A 13,871-nucleotide genomic window follows, 5' to 3' on the forward strand; every position below is an offset into this window, starting at 1 on the left:
TGTCAATCTCAAGAGCTCCTTTCTTCTGACTAGTCCCATTATTCACAGGATTTCTTTCAGAAGTGTACATGAATTGGTTATTTGCAACCATTTCAATTAGCTCTTGAGCTTCTGTAGGCGTCTTCTTCAGATGAAGAGATCCTCCAGCAGAGCTATCCAAAGACATCTTAGATAGTTCAGAGAGACCATCATAGAAAATACCTATGATGCTCCATTCAGAAAGCATGTCTGAAGGACATTTTCTGATTAATTGTTTGTATCTTTCCCAAGCTTCATAGAGGGATTCTCCATCCTTCTGTCTGAAGGTTTGGACTTCCACTCTAAGCTTACTCAATTTTTGAGGTGGAAAGAACTTTACCAAGAAGGCATTGACTAGCTTTTCCCAAGAGTCCAGGCTTTCTTTAGGTTGTGAGTCCAACCATGTCCTAGCTCTGTCTCTTACAGCAAAAGGGAATATCATAAGTCTATAGACCTCAGGGTCTACCCCATTAGTCTTGACTGTGTCACAGATTTGCAAGAATTCAGCTAAAAACTGCTGAGGATCTTCCAATGGAAGTCCATGGAACTTGCAATTCTGTTGCATTAGAGAAACTAATTGAGGCTTAAGCTCAAAGTTGTTTGCTCCAATGGCAGGGATAGAGATGCTTCTCCCATAGAAATCAGGAGTAGGTGCAGTAAAGTCACCCAGCACCTTCCTTGCATTGTTTGCATTGTTGTTGTTTTCGGCTGCCATGTCTTCTTCTTCTTTGAAGATTTCGGTTAGGTCCTCAACAAAGAGTTGTGCCTTAGCTTCTCTTAGTTTTCGCTTCAAGGTCCTTTCAGGTTCAGGGTCAGCTTCAACAAGAATGCCTTTGTCTTTGTTCCTGCTCATATGAAAGAGAAGAGAACAAGAAAATATGGAATCCTCTATGTCACAGTATAGAGATTCCTTAAAGTGTCAGAGGAAAAGAAAAATAGAAGAAAGAAGTAGAAAATTCGAACTTATCAAAGAAGATGGAGTTCGAATTTTGCATTAAGGGATAGTGTTAGTCCATAAATAGAAGGATGTGAGAAGGAGGGAAGTAATTTTTCGAAAATTAATTAAAATATTTTGAAAACATTTTGAAAAAAAAACATCAATTGATTTTCGAAAATAAAAGTGGAAAAGAAATCAAGTGATTTTTGAAAAAGAATTTGATATTAGAAATTAAAAAGATTTGAATGAAAACTGTTTTGAAAAAGATGTGTTTAAAAAGATTTGATTGAAAAGATATGATTTGAAAACAATTTTAAAAGAAGATTTGGTTTTAAAAATTAATGACTTGCCTAACAAGAAAAGATATGATTCAAACATTAAACCTTTCTCAACAGAAAAGGCAACATACTTGAAATGTTCAATCAAATCATTAATTGTTAGTAAGTATCTTTGAAAAAGGAAAGAAATTGATTTTGAAAACATTTGATTGATAAGATATGATTTGAAAAAGATTTGATTTTGAAAAACTTTGAAAACTTGAAAAAAATTTGATTTGAAAACAAAATCTTCCCCCTTTAGCCATCCTGGCGTTAAACGCCCAGAATGGTGCACATTCTGGCGTTTAACGCCCAAAACTATACCCTTTTGGGCGTTAAACGCCCAACCAGGTACCCTGGCTGGCGTTTAAACGCCAGTCTGTCCTTCTTCACTGGGCGTTTTGAACGCCCAACTTTTTCTGTGCAATTCCTCTGCTGTATGTTCTGAATCTTTAATTCTCTGTATTATTGACTTGAAAAGACACAAATTAAAAATATTTTTGGATTTTTAATAATAAGGAATAATCAAAATGCAACTAAAATCAAATAACAATGCATGCAAGACACCAAACTTAGCAGTTTGTATACTACTGACATTAACAAAATGAGAATGCATATGAGAAACAACAAAACACTCAAGTCAATAGAATTCAAAGATCAAAACAAGGAAATCATCAAGAACAACTTGAAGATTAATGAAGACACATGCATGAATTCGAAAAATGCAAGAAGAGCAGAAACATGCAATTGACACCAAACTTAAAATTAGACACTAGACTCAAACAAGAGATATTTTTGGTTTTTATGATTTTGAAATTTTTTTGGCTTTTTTCGAAAATTATGTAGAAAAAGAAAATAAAGGTATCAAAATTCTTAATGAGAATTCCAGGAATCATGCAATGTTAGTCTAAAGCTTTAGTCTAAAGAAATTAGACATGGCCGGCCAAGCTTCAGCAAGACATTGCATTCAAGAGCTAAATTGATGAGAATCAATCAGCTTTGGTGATGATAAGAACATCACCTTGAAACATTAGAATTCATTCTTAAGAACTCTGAAGAAAAATACCTAATCTAAGCAACAAGATGAACCGTCAGTTGCCCATACACAAACAATCCCCGGCAACGGCGCCAAAAACTTGGTGCACTTTGATCACTTTCACAACTAACCAGCAAGTCACTAAATTGTGAACTATACTTTTTTCACAACTCTCATAATCCCTGGTAATGGCTCCAAAAACTTGGTGCGCTCATACCATGGCATTACACAACTTCGCACAACTAACCAGCAAGTGCACTGGGTCGTCCAAGTAATAAACCTTACGTGAGTAAAGGTCGATCCCACGGAGATTGTTAGTATTGAAGCAAGCTATGGTCATCTTATAAATCTTAGTCAGGCAAACTCAGATATATATGGTGATGAACGAAAATAACATAAAAGATAAGATAGTGATACTTATGTAATTCATTGGTAGGAACTTCAGATAAGCGCATGAAGATGCCTTCCCTTCCGTCTCTCTGCTTTCCTACTGTCTTCATCCAACCCTTCTTACTCCTTTCCATGGCAAGCTCGTATAGGTCTCACTGTTGTCAGCAGCTACCTCCCATCCTCGCAGTGAAAGCTAATGCACACACTCTGTCACAGTGCGCCAATCACCGGTGTGGTTCCCTCCCCTACCGGAATAGAATAACTCTTTGCGTCTGTCACTAACGCCAGTAGGTTACAGGTTTGAAGCACGTCACAGTCATTCAATCATTGAATCCTACCAGAATACCACAGACAAGGTTAGACCTTCCGGATTCTCTTGAATGCTGCCATCAGTTCTTGCCTATACCACGAAGACTCTGATCTCACGGAATGGTTGGCTCGTTTCAGGCGAGCACTCGTTGTCAGGCGATCAACCATGCATCGTGCAATCAGGAATCCAAGAGATATCACTAAGCCTCAGATGCTTGTAGAACAAGAATGGTTGTCAGTCACCTTGTTCATGGTGAGAAGGATGATGGGCGTCAATCATCACCTTCATCATGTTGAAGAACAAGTGATATCTTGGATAAAGAACAAGCGGAATTGATGGAAGAACAATAGTAATTGCATTAATACTCGAGGTACAGCAGAGCTCCACACCTTAATCTATGGTGTGTAGAAACTCCACCGTTGAAAATACATAAGCATAAGGTCTAGGCATGGCCGAATGGCCAGCCTCCCAATGATCTAAGAACTAAAATGTCCAAAGATGATCTAGAGATCTAAAAGTGATCAAAAGATTTCTTATACAATAGTAAAAGGTCCTACTATAAGAAACTAGTAGCCTAGGGTGTACAGAAATGAGTAAATGACATAAAAATCCTCTTCCGGGCCCACTTGGTGTGTGCTTGGGTTGAGCAATGAAGCAATTTCGTGTAGAGACTCTTCTTGGAGTTAAACGCCAGCTTTGGTGCCAGTTTGGGCGTTTAACTCCCATTGGGTGCCAGTTCCAGCGTTTAACGCTGGGATTCCTTGAGGTGACTTTGAACGCCGGTTTGGGCCATCAAATCTTGGGCAAAGTATGGACTATTATATATTGCTGGAAAGCCCAGGATGTCTACTTTCCAACGCCTTGAGAGCGCGCCAATTGGGCTTCTGTAGCTCCAGAAAATCCACTTCGAATGCAGGGAGGTCAGAATCCAACAGCATCTGCAGTCCTTTTTAGTCTCTGGATCAGATTTTTGCTCAGGTCCCTCAATTTCAGCCAGAAAATACCTGAAATCACAGAACACACAAACTCATAGTAAGTCCAGAAAAGTGAATTTTAACTAAAAACTAATAAAAATACTAAAAACTAACTAGATCATACTAAAAACATACTAAAAACAATGCCAAAAAGTATACAAATTATCCGCTCATCACAACACCAACTTAAATTGTTGCTTGTCCCCAAGCAACTGAAGATCAAATAAGATAAAAGAAGAGAATATGCATGAACTCCAAAAATCTATGAAGATCAGTATAATTAGATGAGCGGGGCTTTTATCTTTTTGCCTCTGAATAGTTTTGGCATCTGGTGGACGAAATTGTATCTCTTTATAGAATATGATAATAGAATATGGTCCAAGATCAACTTCGTTCAACTAACCAGCAAGTGTACTGGGTCGTCCAAGTAATACCTTACGTGAGTAAGGGTCGAATCCAGAGATTATTGGTTTGAAGCAATCAATATTTATTTATTAATCTTAGTCAGGATGTCACAAAATTGTTTGGATTACTTGAACAATAGAGTTATTTGTTTATAAAGGATTATGGAATATATTGGAATAATAAAGAATACTAGCGTTACTTGTTGTGCAGTAATGGAGAATATGTTGGAGTTTTGGAGATGCTTTGTTCTCCTGATCTTCAACTCTTCCTTGAGATCCTCTTCTCACACGCAGATTCCTTCCATGGCAAGCTCTATGTAGGGTGTCACCGTTGTCAGTGGCTACTTCCATCCTCGCAGTGAAAGCTAATGCACGCACTCTGTCACAGTACGGCCATCACCGGTTGGTTCCCGCTCCTACTGGAATAGAATCCTCTTTTGCGTCTGTCACTAACGCCCAGCAGGTTAAAGTTTGAAGCACGTCAACAGTCATTCAATCCCGGATCCTACTCGGAATACCACAGACAAGGTTTAGACTTTCCGGATTCTCATGAATGCGCCATCAATCCGGCTTATACCACGAAGATTATGTTGGGGAATCTAAGAGATATTCATTCATCTGATGTAGAACGGAGGTGGTTGTCAGGCACACGTTCATGGGTTGAGGAAGGTGATGAGTGTCACGGCTCATCACCTCTCCAGTTAGGCGCGAATAAACATCTTAGATAAGACAAGCGTGTTTGAATGGAAAACAAAGGAATTGTATTAAATCATCGAGACGCTGCAGCTCCTCACCCCCAACAATGGAGTTTAGAGACTCATGCCGTCAAAAGTATGTAATTCAATCTGAAAATGTCATGAGTACAGATAAGTCTGTAAAAGTTGTTTAAATAGTAAACTAGTAACCTAGGTTTACAGAAAGTGAATAAACTAAGATAATTGGTGCAGAAATCCACTTCTGGGGCCCCTTGGTGTGTGCTGGGGCTGAGACTAATGCTTTCCACGGGTAAGGCCTTTCTTGGCGTCAAACTCCAAGTTTTGACGTGTTTTGGCGTTCAACTCCGGATCATGACGTTTTTCTGGCGTTTAACTCCAGACACAGCGTGTACTTGGCGTTCAACGCCAAGTTACGTCGTCAATCTTCGCGCAAAGTATGGACTATTATATATTGCTGGAAAGCCCTGATGTCTACTTTCCAACGCCGTTGAGAGCGCGCCAATTGGACTCCTGTAGCTCCAGAAAATCCATTTCGAGTGCAGGGAGGTCAGGATCCAACAGCATCAGCAGTCCTTTTTCAGCCTAAGTCAGATTTTTGCTCAGCTCCCTCAATTTCAGCCAGAAAATACCTGAAACACAGAAAAAATACACAAACTCATAGTAAAGTCCAGAAATATGATTTTTGCCTAAAACTAATATTATTTTACTAAAAACTAACTGAAACATGCTAAAATCTACATGAAATTACCCCCAAAAAGCGTATAAAATATCCGCTCATCACAACACCACTTAAACTGTTGCTTGTCCTCAAGCAACTAGATAAATAAATAGGATAGCAGAATTAAGAGTAATAATATTTAGAGTTTTAAATGAAGCTCATATTTATTAGATGAGCGGGCTTGTAGCTTTTTGTTTCTGAACAGTTTTGGCATCCCCCTGTATCTTTAAATTTTCAGAATAATTGGCATCCTTAGGAACTCAGAATTCAGATAGTATCATTGACTCTCCTAGTGTAGTATGTTGATTCTTGAACACAGTTATTTTATGAGTCTCTGGCTGTGGCCCTAAGCACTTTGTTTCCAGTATTACCACCGGATACATAAATGCCACAGACACATAACTGGGTGAACCTTTTCAGATTGTGACTCAGCTTTGCTAGAGTCCCCAGTCAGTGGTGTCCAGAGTTCTTAAGCACACTCTTTTGCTTTGGATCACGACTTTAACCACTCAGCTCAAGCTTGTAACTTGGACCTGCATGCCACAAGCATATGGTTAGGGACAGCTTGGTTTAGCCGCTTAGGCCTGGATTTTATTTCCTTGGGCCCTCCTATCCATTGATGCTCAAAGCCTGGATCCCTTTTTTTTATTCTAGCTATGCTCATGGCTTGTTTTTTTTTTTTTTTTTTTTTGACTGCTTTTCTTGCTTCAAGAATCAATTTCATGATTTTTCAGATCATCAATAATATTTTCGTGTTCCTCATCCTTTCAGGAGCCAATATTCATCAAATTCAAAGTACAATTTATGCACTGTTCAAGCATTCATTCAGAGAACAAAAAGTATTGCCACCACATATAATTAATTAGTCTTTATTACTAAGAACTCAAAAATATAATTACTTCTTTATTCTAAAAAAATTCTACTACTTTATTTATGCCTGATGATGATGAGAAAAATAAATTATAGCTTAATTGGAAATAAAATCAAAATAGACATGCTAATTACTACTACTCCTATATAACTTCTAAGGTAAAATCCTATAATAATATATCACAGAGTTAAAGCTGGAATTAGAACTTAACAACCTGTATTTTGGGAAGTGGATGTTCCTCTAGTCTGTGGGGTGCCTTCAAGAATTAATTTCTGACGCTTCAGCTCCCTTAAGTTCACATCCTTGCTCTTCCTGTTCTCTTAGGTGCCATGATCTTGATGAATTTTAGCTCAATGATCATGGCAATCACACAAACTTAGAGGTTTGCTTGTCCTCAAGCAAATAAAGGATAGAAAGAAATGGAGGGAAAGGCAATTTCGAAATCAAAGATATGATGAGTTGAAAAGATTTGAAAAGATTTTAAAAAGATAATTGAGTTTTGAAAGCAAACTTAAAAGAGTTGATTGGATTGAAAATTAATTTGTTTTTATGGATTAGATACATGTAATATTTTGAAAAAGGGATTTTAAAATTAGGATTTTTAGAACACTAATTTGATTTGAGGATGATTATTTGAAATATGTTATGCAAGAAAACATGAATTGAAACATAGAATTTAGAAAAATTAGGATTAAAAACGAAATTGTACCTCCTCCCACCATCCTGGCGTTAAACGCCCAACTGTTGCATGGTTTGGGCGTTTAACGCCCACATGTTGCTTCTCCTGGGCGTTCAACGCCCATATGATGCTTCTTTCTGGCGTTGAATGCCAGGAAGTCCTTCTTTACGGGCATTTTTCTAAACGCCCAGAATGCTAGCAGATTGGCGTTAAACGCCCAGAAGGTGCATCTTTCTGGCGTTTAACGCCCAGAAGATGCTCCTTTCTGGCGTTTAACGCCCAGATGGCTACCTTACTGGCGTTAAACGCCCAGTGGAGCTTCTTTTGGGCGTTTAACGCCCAAAGTATTTCTTACTGGCTTTTTCATGCCAGTGAGCTTCCAAATTTCCCTGTAACTCTGTGACTTCAACCAATTGTTATTTCACCTTTGAAGATACTTGACCTATATCTGTAAAGAAAGAAAATTTATCTAATTAGTGAATAAACTTTGTAAATGGCTGGGTTGCCTCCCAGCAAGCGCTTCTTTAATGTCCTTAGCTGGACTGTCACTGATCTTCATGTAATCTCAGTCTTGAGCATCTTGCTCAAAATTATCTTCAAGATAGTGTTTAACTCTTTGTCCATTGACAATGAACTTTTTGTTAGAGTCATTATCTTGAAGCTCTATGTAGCCATATGGTGATACACTTGTAATTACATATGGACCTCTCCACCGGGATTTTAATTTCCCGGGGAATATTTGAGCCTAGAATTAAATAGCAGAACTTTCTGCCCTGGTTTAAAGACTCTGGATGACAATTTCTTATCATGCCATTTTTTTGTTTTTTCCTTGTAAATTTTTGCATTTCAAAAGCATTGAGTCTAAACTCTTCTAGCTCATTTAACTGGAGCAATCGTTTTTCTCCAGCTAATTTAGCATCAAGATTCAGGAATCTGGTTGCCCAGTAGGCCTTATGTTCCAGTTCCACTGGCAAGTGACTGCCTTTCCATACACAAGCTGGTATGGAGAGGTCCCTATAGGGGTCTTAAATGCTGTTCTGTATGCCCACAGAGCATCATCCAAGCTTCTTGCCCAATCCTTTCTACGGTTAATTACAGTCCGTTCCAGGATTCTTTAAGTTTCTCTATTTGAGACTTCCGCCTGCCCATTAGTCTGTGGGTGATATGGAGTAGCCACCTTGTGGTTGACTCCATAACGTACTAGAGCAGAGTAGAGCTGCTTATTACAGAAATGAGTACCCCCATCACTGATTAACACTCTGGGGATACCAAATCTGCTGAAGATATGTTTCTGGAGGAATTTTAACACTGTTTTAGTGTCATTAGTGGGTGTTGCAATAGCCCACATTTGGATACATAATCCACTGCCACCAGAATATAGGTGTTTGAGTATGATGGTGGGAAAGGTCCCATGAAGTCAATGCCCCATACATCAAATAACTCAATTTCCAAGATTCCTTGTTGAGGCATGGCATAACTGTGAGGCAGGTTGCCTGATCTCTGGCAACTATCACAGTTAAGCACAAATGCTCGGGAATCTTTATAGAGAGTAGGCCAGTAGAAGCCACTCTGGAGGACTCTTGTGGCTGTTCGTCACTTCCAAAATGTCCTCCATACTGGGATCCATGGCAATGCCAAAGGATCTTCTGTGCTTCTTCTTTAGGCACACATCTACGGATTACTCCGTCTGCACATCTCTTAAAGAGATATGGTTCATCCCAGAGATAGTATTTTGCATCTGTGATTAATTTCTTTGATTGCACCTTACTGTACTCCTTGGGTATGAATCTCACTGCCTTGTAGTTTGCAATGTCTGCAAACCATGGCACTTCCTGGACGGCTAGTAATTGCTCATCCGGAAGGTTTCAGAATTTCAGTGAGAGGGAGGGACGCCCCTTCCACTGTTCTATTCGGGACAGGTGATCTGCTACTTGATTTTCTGTCCCTTTTCTGTCTCTTATTTCTATATCAAACTCTTGCAGAAGCAGCACCCATCTGATGAGTCTGGGTTTTGAATCTTGCTTTGTGAGTAGATATTTAAGAGCAGCATGATCAGTGTACACAATCACTTTTGATCCACTAAGTAGGATCTGAATTTGTCAATGGCGTAAACCACGCAAGTAGCTCTTTTTCTGTGGTTGTGTAATTCTTCTGTGCATCATTTAGCACACGGCTGCATAGTAAATGACATGCAGAAGCTTGTCATGCCTTTGCCCCACACTGCACCAATGGCATGGTCACTGGCATCACACATTAGTTCAAATGGTAATGTCCAGTCTGGTGCAGAGATGATTGGTGCTGTGACCAATTTAGCTTTCAGAGTTTCAAATGCCTGCAGACACTCCTCATCAAAGATAAATGGCGTGTCTGCAGCTAGCAGGTTGCTCAGAGGTTGGCGATTTTTGAAAATCCTTTATAAACCTCCTATAAAAACCCTGCATGTCCCAGAAAACTTCTGATTGCCTTAACATTAGCAGGTGGTGGTAATTTTTCAATTACTTCTACCTTAGCTTGGTCCACCTCTATCCCCTTGTTCGAAATTTTGTGCCCAAGGACAATTCCTTCAGTCACCATAAAGTGACATTTTCCCAGTTTAAAACCAGGTTAGTCTCTTGGCATCTTTCAGAACAAGTGCTAAATGGTTAAGGCAGGAGCTGAATGAGTCTCCAAATACTGAAAGTCATCCATGAACTTCCAGGAATTTTTCCACCATATCAGAGAAAATTGAGAGCATGCACCTCTGAAAGGTTGCAGGTGCATTGCATAGCCAAATGCATCCTTCTGTATGCAATACTCCAGAAGGGCATGTGAATGCCGTTTTCTCTTGATCCTGGGGATCTACTGCAATTTGATTATAAACCTGAATATCCATCCAGAAAGCAGTAGTATTCATGACCGCTATCTTTCTAGCATCTGGTCTATGAATGGTAAAGGAAAATGATCCTTTCTGGTGGCTGTATTGAGCCTTCTATAATCAATACACATACGCCACCCTGTAACTGTCCTTGTAGGAACCAGTTCATTTTTTTCATTGTGAACTACTGTCATGCCTCCTTTCTTAGGGACAACTTGGACAGGGCTCACCCAGGGGCTGTCAGAAATAGGATAAATAATCCCAGCCTCTAGTAATTTAGTGACCTCTTCTGCACCACTTCTTTCATAGCTGGATTCAGCCGCCTTTGTGGTTGAACCACTGGCTTGGCGTCATCCAACAAGATTTTTGTGCATGCACCTGGCTGGGCTAATGCCCTTAAGATCACTAATGGACCACCCAAGAGCTGTCTTGTGCGTCCTTAGCACTTGAATTAGTGCTTCCTCTTCCTGTGGCTCCAAGGTAGAGCTTATAATTACAGGAAAGGTTTCACCTTCTCCCAGAAATGCATATTTCAGGGATGGTGGTAATGGTTTGAGCTCGGGTTTTGGAGGTTTCTCCTCTTCCTGAGGGATTTTCAGAGGTTCTATTATCTTCTCTGACTCCTCCAAATCAGGCTGAACATCTTTAAAGATGTCCTCTAGCTCTGATTCGAGACTCTCAGCCATATTGACCTCTCTTACCAGAGAATCAATCATGTCAACACTCATGCAGTCATTTGGGGTGTCTGGATGTTGCATGGCTTTGACCACATTCAACTTAAATTCCTCCTCATTGACTCTCAAGGTTACTTCCCCTTTTTGGACATCAATGAGGGTTCGGCCAGTTGCTAGGAAAGGTCTTCCTAGAATGAGAGTTGCACTCTTGTGCTCCTCCATTTCCAGCACCACAAAGTCAGTAGGAAAGGCAATGGCCCACCTTGACAATCATGTCTTCAATCACGCCTGATGGGTATTTAATGGAGCCATCAGCAAGTTGAAGACATATCCTGGTTGGTTTAATTTCTTCAGCTAAACCAAGCTTTCTGATAGTAGATGCAGGTATTAGGTTGATACTTGCCCCAAGATCACATAAAGCTTGCTTGGTACAAACACCTTCTAATGTGCATGGTATCATAAAGCTCCCAGGATCTTTAAGCTTCTCAGGTAAGCTTTTCAGAATGACTGCACTGCATTCTTCAGTGAGGTAAACTTTTTCAGTTTCCCTCCAATCCTTCTTATGACTTAAGATCTCTTTCATGAACTTAGCATAAGAGGGTATTTGCTCAAGTGCTTCTGCAAACGGAATCTTTATTTCAAGAGTCCTGAGATAGTCCAAAGCGGGCAAATTGCTTATCCTGTTCCGCTTGGCGGAGTTTTTGAGGATAAGGCATTTTGGCTTTGTATTCCTCAACCTTAGTTGCTGCAGTTTTATTACCTACAGAAGTGGGTTGGGAAGCCTTGTTATCACACTTGTATGTGACTGATCCCTTCTGGCATTTGAATGCCAGAGGTAGGAGCTGGAGTGGCGTTAGACGCCACTTCCTTGCTTGTTACTGGCGTTTGAACGCCAGAACCATGCTCCTTTTGGGCGTTCAACGCAGATTCAAGCTTGTTTCTGGCGTTGAACGCCAGGAATCAGCATGGTCTGGGCGTTCAGCGCCAGCTTTATCCCTTTCTGGGCTCTGCTTGTCCTCAGAGGGATTTTGATTAGCTATTCGTTCATTTCCTTGCTTCTTGCTGCTTTGAAGTGAGGTATTTAATGTTTTCCACTTCTTAATTGAACTGCTTGGCATTCTTCTGCTATTTGTTTTGACAGTTGTTTTTCTGTTTGCTTTAATTGCACTTCCATGTTCCTGTTGCCATTCTTGTTTCCTGTAATATCTCCTTGAATTCGGCTAGCTGCTGAGTTAGAAAGTCTAATTGCTTATTAAATTCATTAGCCTGATCCACCGGATTGAGTTCTGCAGTTACTGTTTAGCTTCTCCTTCCATGGAAGATTCACTGCTTAGATACAGATGCTGATTTCTGGCACTGTATCAATAAGCTCTTGAGCTTCTTCAATGTTTTTCTCATGTGTATAGATCCACCAGCTGAGTGGTCTAGAGAAATCTAAGCTTTTTCTGTAAGCCCATAGTAGAAGATGTCTAATTGCACCCATTCTGAAAACATTTCAGAGGGGCATTTTCTTAGCATCTCTCTGTATCTTTCCCAAGCATCATAAAGGGATTCATTATCTCCTTGTTTGAAGCCTTGGATGCTTAGCCTTAGCTGTGTCATCCGTTTGGGAGGGAAATAGTGATTCAGGAATTTTTCTGACAGCTGTTTCCATGTTTTTATGCTGTTCTTAGGCTGTTGTTTAACCACCTCTTAGCTTGATCTTTTACAGCAAATGGAAACAGTAGTAATCTGTAGACATCCTGATCCACTTCCTTATCATGTACTGTATCAGCAATTTGCAGAAATTGTGCCAGAAATTCTGTAGGTTCTTCATGTGGAAGACCAGAGTACTGACAGTTTTGCTGCACCATGATAATGAGCTGAGGATTCAGCTCAAAGCTACTAACTCCAATGGAGGGTATACAGATACTACTCCATATGAAGCAGTAGTGGGTTAGCATATGACCCCAGAGTCCTCTTGGACTGTTCATCCTACTTGCTTCCATGATTGAATACAAGTTGAGAATTTATAGTTTGAAATATGGTGATGTAATAATTAAAAATGAAATAATAAAAAAGAAAAAAATCGAAAAAGTAGTTGGAAAGTATAATTTTTTTTTTTTAAAAAAAATAAAACGAAATTAAATAAAAGAGTGGAAATATTTTGAAATTGAAAATTGAATTTTTATAAAAGATTTTCGAAAAAATTAGTTCAAAATTAGTTAGAAAAATAAAATTTTTGAATTTTGAATTTTATGAAAGAAAAACACAAAAGACACAAGACTTAAAATTTTTAGATCCAATGCTCCTTATTTTTCGAAAATTTTTGGAGGGAAAACACCAAGGAACACCAAACTTAAAATTTTTAGAAACCAAGACAAATTTTCGAAAATTATATTAAAATTAACAAGAAAACACCAAACTTAAAGTTTGGCACAGATTAAACCAAGAAAAATTATTTTGAAAAAGATTTTCAAAAGAACTGGTGCCCAATTGCCAAGACTAAGCCAACACTATACCAACTGAATTAAAAATGTAATGTATTTTAAAGATGTATTATTTTATGGATAAACTAAATTTTTGAAAACTAATGTTTTGAAAAAGCACAAGAAAACAAGAAAAGGCACAGAACAAGAAAAACTCAAGATCAACAAGAAAAATAGCAAGAACAACTTGAAGATCAATGAAGAACAAAGAACACAAGTCGAAAATTTTAAAAGAAAATATGAGATATGCAATTGACACCAAACTTAGAACAAGACACTAAACTCACGAAAATTTAACAATTAATTAAGAAAAATAATATTTTTGAAAAGAAATTTTTTTTTGAAAATAAACTATCCTATCAAGATTTAGTGACTCTATAACAATAAAAAAATAAAAATAAAATAAATTATTCCTAATCTAAGAAATAAAATAAGCCTTCAATTGTCCAAACTCAATAATCCCCGGCACGGCGCCAAAAACTTGGTGGACGAAATTGTATCTCTT

At 38.8% G+C, this 13,871-nt stretch overlaps 1 non-coding gene across 1 annotated transcript; it reads left to right on the forward strand.

The window, feature by feature from the left end:
- The first annotated feature begins 220 nt into the window (after positions 1–220).
- LOC130971186 (small nucleolar RNA R71) lies at positions 221–328 on the forward strand. Its single transcript, XR_009082420.1, has one exon. It is a non-coding gene; the product is annotated as a small nucleolar RNA R71 (small nucleolar RNA).
- Positions 329–13,871: the final 13,543 nt, after the last annotated feature.

The sequence above is a fragment of the Arachis stenosperma genome, chromosome 3 (assembly GCF_014773155.1).
Source record: "Arachis stenosperma cultivar V10309 chromosome 3, arast.V10309.gnm1.PFL2, whole genome shotgun sequence".
NCBI lineage: Eukaryota > Viridiplantae > Streptophyta > Magnoliopsida > Fabales > Fabaceae > Arachis > Arachis stenosperma.